Genomic DNA, 5,356 nt, shown 5'->3' with positions numbered 1-5,356 from the left:
CTTCTCCCAACCTGTTAGTTAATGCCTTCAAAAGCGCGTAACGAAGCATCACTGGTAGGCTTTTTGTCTTTCTGCTATCGAAACCGTCGGATCAGAACTATTGAAGGAAAAGAGAGAAACTGGGACCACAGCTCAGAATAAAAGATTTGAATCGCACGGTCTAAACTAATGCGGGACAACGTAGAGTCTTTGTGAATGGTTACACTAGATATAATGACTAGTTCATTTACTTGAAAAATAAATTCTAATTGACACCATATTTAGTGTCGTTTAGCTCACCACCAAGTCATAATTAGCACCAAAGAGAGAAAAAGAGATTCTTGGCAGTTGACATACCATATACATGAGGGATTATTGTCCTCTCCAATTCTTAAAGCTCGGCAATGCCGCAGTGCTAGGTAGAGATGCCGACATATGGCAGCTCGGACATCCAATGGTCCAAGCTCAACATAGCACATCGTTGGATGTCCGAGATGCCACGTGTTGGCATCTCCACCTAGCACTGCCGCACTGTCAGACTTTAGGGAATTGGAGAGGATAATTTTCCTATACATGGGTGGTCCATGTTGTCAAATTCTAACCCTAAAAAAAGGAAGGGAAGTTTATCTTGGTGGCAGTGTGGCACTAGTTTATAATTCAAGAGGAAGGACTAGTCTCCATCTGATGTTATTAAAGCTGCTAAGAATGCTTTTGAAGTTTTGAGGAATTACCATGCAACCTCCCAATCCTCTCAATCAAATACATTTTTGAATTTCAACCCAAAATTCAAATCAACAATCCTAGAGTTCCCCCCCCCCCCCCCCACAACAAAAAGTGTTTTTGTGAAGTTAAACAATGATGCTTCTCTAGAGAAAGACAGATCTAGTGGTGGTATTGGTATTATATTAAGGGGCCATCTTGGCTCTCCTCTAGTGGCAATATTTAAACGGAGTCTCTTCCACACCCCCTTCACAGGGGAAGATATTGGCATCCGCAACAGATTATCTCATGCTATCTCAGCCAGTAATAGAGGCATTTGACAACGAAGAAGTTATACAAGCCTCCAAGACTCCAACAAAATCCCTCCTTTAGCAGGATTCTCTATTATTTAGGATATCAATGTTCTTTGTCTTTCTTTTGAGAACTATTCTTTCCATTGTATTCCAAGGACTATCAACTCTATAGTTGATGCCTAACTTAGAAAGCTTTGTCAGTAGCATGTTCAACAGTTTGGCCTCGGTCCACTCCCTAGCTTTGTTTCCTTTCTGAGGGAGAAGCTTTAAGGCTTCATGCTCTTATCTCAACCCAATCTAAGATTTCTTTTTGAGCCGCCAAAGTGGAATGGAATCTCCCATATTTCCTATGCTATCATGTTTTTAATCGTTGGATGAAAAAAGAAAGATCCCAACCATCAGCTTTTGCATCTATTTCTCTATTGTACTGTGTGCATCTCTCCTCTCACTTCCCTCTCGTTACAACACCACCCTTGCATGTCTCTCTCTCTCTCATCATTAGCTGCTCCTTCATTATTGTTGGACACCTTCACCATGGAATCACTTGTTGGGAAAAACGATACTCACTTTTCCCACCTACGTGTAAATCATGCGAGGAAATACAACAACACAATAGGTCGTGAAGAGTAACTGTGAATAATACACGTGAATAGTACATATATGGGTCCCACTATAGTACAAAAGTAACATAAAGTAAAAATACATCACAACAAATATAAAATAAATACAATCAACCACAACACCAAGATTTAACATGGAAAACCCTTCTGCCACCAAAAGGGAAAAACCACGAGGCTCTAGCCCATGCTCTAGCCCAGTTAAACCATACACTACAATGAAATAATGGGATTATAGTATCTCTAAGTAACACTAGAGGCTTACATACTGACATCTAGAAGAGAACACTTCTTAGATACCGTATACAATATGTAATTATCACAAATGCTGCTCTCTCTTTGGCTCACCATCAATGAGGTTACATCTATGAGGCTCTGTGCACACTCTCACAGAATCTGCACTCTCTGTGACACCATGCACTCTCACAAAGGATCTCACAACCCATTACCTAAGTATGGCTTTGTACTCTTATAGCTTGTCCCGACTCTGGTGCAAAGGCTACATCTTCCCTCCACGCCTTGCAGTCCATGGGTTTTTCTCTACACTTCACCCCTCTCCCCTTGTCCCTATTTACAGTAATAGGAGAGGAAGTTTTTCAATGTTCTCCACCACTCTTAAGTCTTCGTTTGTATGATAGGTGGGTCTGTACTGACCAAGTTAGGTGCCTCCCCATTTCTTCTTCTCAATTAATTTCTTTCTCCACCAACACAAAACAAAAAGATGAGGACTTTCTTTCCTTTCTCTCTTATTTTATTATTCGCTATTTGCTTTCATATTTTATTCTTTAGTTTACTTCATTCTTGTCACCCTCGTCGACCTATTCAAAGAGGTGTATCTCTCACGTGTCACCAACAGGTCCCTCCTTGTGAGGAGAACCCCAACATCGCTCCCTCCTTGTTGAGCCATTAATTGAATATTTGGGGATGAGGGATTAAGTGCTTTTTTGCTCCTTAATTTTTTTGTTTCCTTTGGGAAAATTTCTGGTCTATAATTCCATGCTTTTCACAAGAAATGCTTGGGAGAGAGAAGGGGGAGATAGGAGATGGAAGGGGCGGTGTTGCAACTGCGAGAAGGAAGAGGGAGGGGAGATGTACACGGTACAACAACAATAGTAGAGGGAGTGATGCAAAGGCAGACGAATGAATGGTTGAAATGTTTCTCCTTCCATCCAACGGTTTAAAATGTGCAAGCGTAGGGAGCATGGGCGATTCCATTCCACCACTGGCAGTTCAGAGAACCTTTCTCTTTTTTTTTTTTGTCAAAAAATAAAACAAAAAAAAAATAGCACTATTTATTGAAGCATGGCCGGTGCAAAATATCCTAGTTACATAAATCAGACAACCAAGGAATGGAAATGGGCCAAGATGATCAACACGCTAAAGCCAAAGCCCTCCGGGTTAGGGAGTCAGTCACGCAATTAATCTCCCTGAAAATGTAATGGAAGGATCAAGATTCGAAATAGGTGGACAAGTGTTTGATATCATAGACAATATATTCAACACCTCCAATTGGGCCAGGGGATTACAGAGGGAGAGGAGATAATTGGATCCTTATAATGGGCAATGGATATCACCTGCCCAGACTTTTTATTATACAAATATATTCAAAAGATTTCATAAGCACATAAATGTCATGAATTAATATAAAGTGTTCCAATGGCCCATCCCCTACTTGTCCCCTGTATTAACAAATTTACCACCTCTTGACAATCCATCCATGCTTCTATGTGTGTCCACCCTTGTTCTTTCTCTCCCTGCAAACCTTGATACAATCCATGAGGATTCCCTACAAAACTGTTATTCATGAATGTCACAAAAAACTGAGAGTTAAACAAAACAAAGAGGCCCATCATCCAATACCCGTTTTGAGATCATAACTGTTGTCACGAAGAATGATACATGATTCCTCATATGAAAATATTCAATAATAAAAAAGAGAAAAAAAAAAAATCGTCATGATATTGGGGGAGAAATTTGATTAGGACCTATGGAAAAAAGCCTAAGATCTAGGACCCATTATATTTATATATATTTTTTTGGGTTCAATTACCTTTAATAGTGAAATTGGATTTGGATCTGCATAATGGAAAAGCACACTATTATGAGGCAGCATAGAAAACAAAAAAATAACAACAAAGATAGAGATTAAGTAATGTTTATCCGATTTTAACATAGAAGGACTTTGAATAAAAAATTCAATCACGTCCACAAGTGATGGTGAGGTTAGGTGCTTAGACCTTAAGCTTGAAGGTCCACTTGCCAAGATCCTTAGGAGAATAACCCAATCTAAGTTGATTAAGTGGAAAAATTAAAACATTCAAAAACTTGGGACTAACAAAAGGGTGCATGAGACTATTATAAATAAAGGGCGTACCCAGTGCATGAAACTCCTGCCTCTGCGAGCACTATTATAAAAAATGGTGCATGCGACTATTCTGAAGTGTATAAACTACATAGAGTGTATTAGAGAATATCTTATTTGTGGGAGGTATATTTGATTTGGGTTTGAAACTATTGTCCTACCACTGGCAAAACTAATTGAAAACATAAAAGAATTCCCTTGTTGGGCTCCCATATAAAGTTATTTTCTTGATTGGAAAAAGAAGGAACTATTTTTATAAATGTTATATGAAATCCAGATAACACTTCAACTATCGGATAGATGAATAAGAATTGAGTTTTCCTACTCAGCAGCTGAAGTATTAATCGTGTTCATACACTATTGTGCATAAAACCTTTTAGCATAATAGAAATAAAGTTTGGAACAAGTTTTTATGCCACTTCAACTGCGTATTAGGTGCACGGGAATCAAGTATTCATATCCAAAGTTTGAAGTGTTAACCGTGTTTCTTACACAATGCCGGTGTATGAAACCTTTCACCATAAAGTTTCACAAAATTATATGAATGCCATTTCATTTTAATGATCAACATTTAAAGTATTGATACCAGGTATCGTATTGGATGGATGATTTTAAGAGACGTATCGTATCATATCAAGGAAACGTAATATACGCTAAAGATACATATGGAAATGATCAAGAAACATATGAAAATGCTTAGGATATATGTACAAAATATATATATATATATATATATATATATATATATATGTATATTTAGCATAAACACTATAAATACATAATATATAAATCGGCATAATAAAAATAGGTATATTGGGAAGGAACAAGAGAGGGCTAGAAGCTACTCATTCGTATTGGGAACCACCACATAAAGCATCGTCTACTCCTATGAGAATGATGACTAAACCCGCTAGAAGCTCGTTAAAATGTGAGATAACTACTTCTAATCCACTCGAAGAAAGGTACCTAAATCCTATCCATGTTGATAAAGAACGTTGAGAGCTCATTTTTTTCATCGATAAGCTCGTAAAACAAACAAGGTTACTCTAATTCTAAAGCCGGGAAGGATGTCTTTATTCCCTTTACAGCCTTCATTTCTGGTTATAAAAGGGGAACAAAGTATTACAAGATAAGCACATTCAAGTGATTATATATGAAAGATGAGGTTTCTTACATATACTGATACTATTTTTTGTTGTGTGCATCATATCAATACTTTAAAGATACGATATGTATCAATTAGTATAGACAAATACGAAATGATACTTCAAACAGTGTTAATGATATATTTGTAATTTTTTTTTTTTTTTACGTAAGACTCAATTTTGGGGTCAACATCGTTCTCAGACGCATTTCAATGTAAAGAACGAGTTTTGAAAAGTTTC

The sequence above is a fragment of the Telopea speciosissima genome, chromosome 11 (assembly GCF_018873765.1).
Source record: "Telopea speciosissima isolate NSW1024214 ecotype Mountain lineage chromosome 11, Tspe_v1, whole genome shotgun sequence".
In the NCBI taxonomy this organism is placed as follows: Eukaryota; Viridiplantae; Streptophyta; class Magnoliopsida; order Proteales; family Proteaceae; genus Telopea; species Telopea speciosissima.
This window is presented reverse-complemented; position numbering follows the sequence as displayed.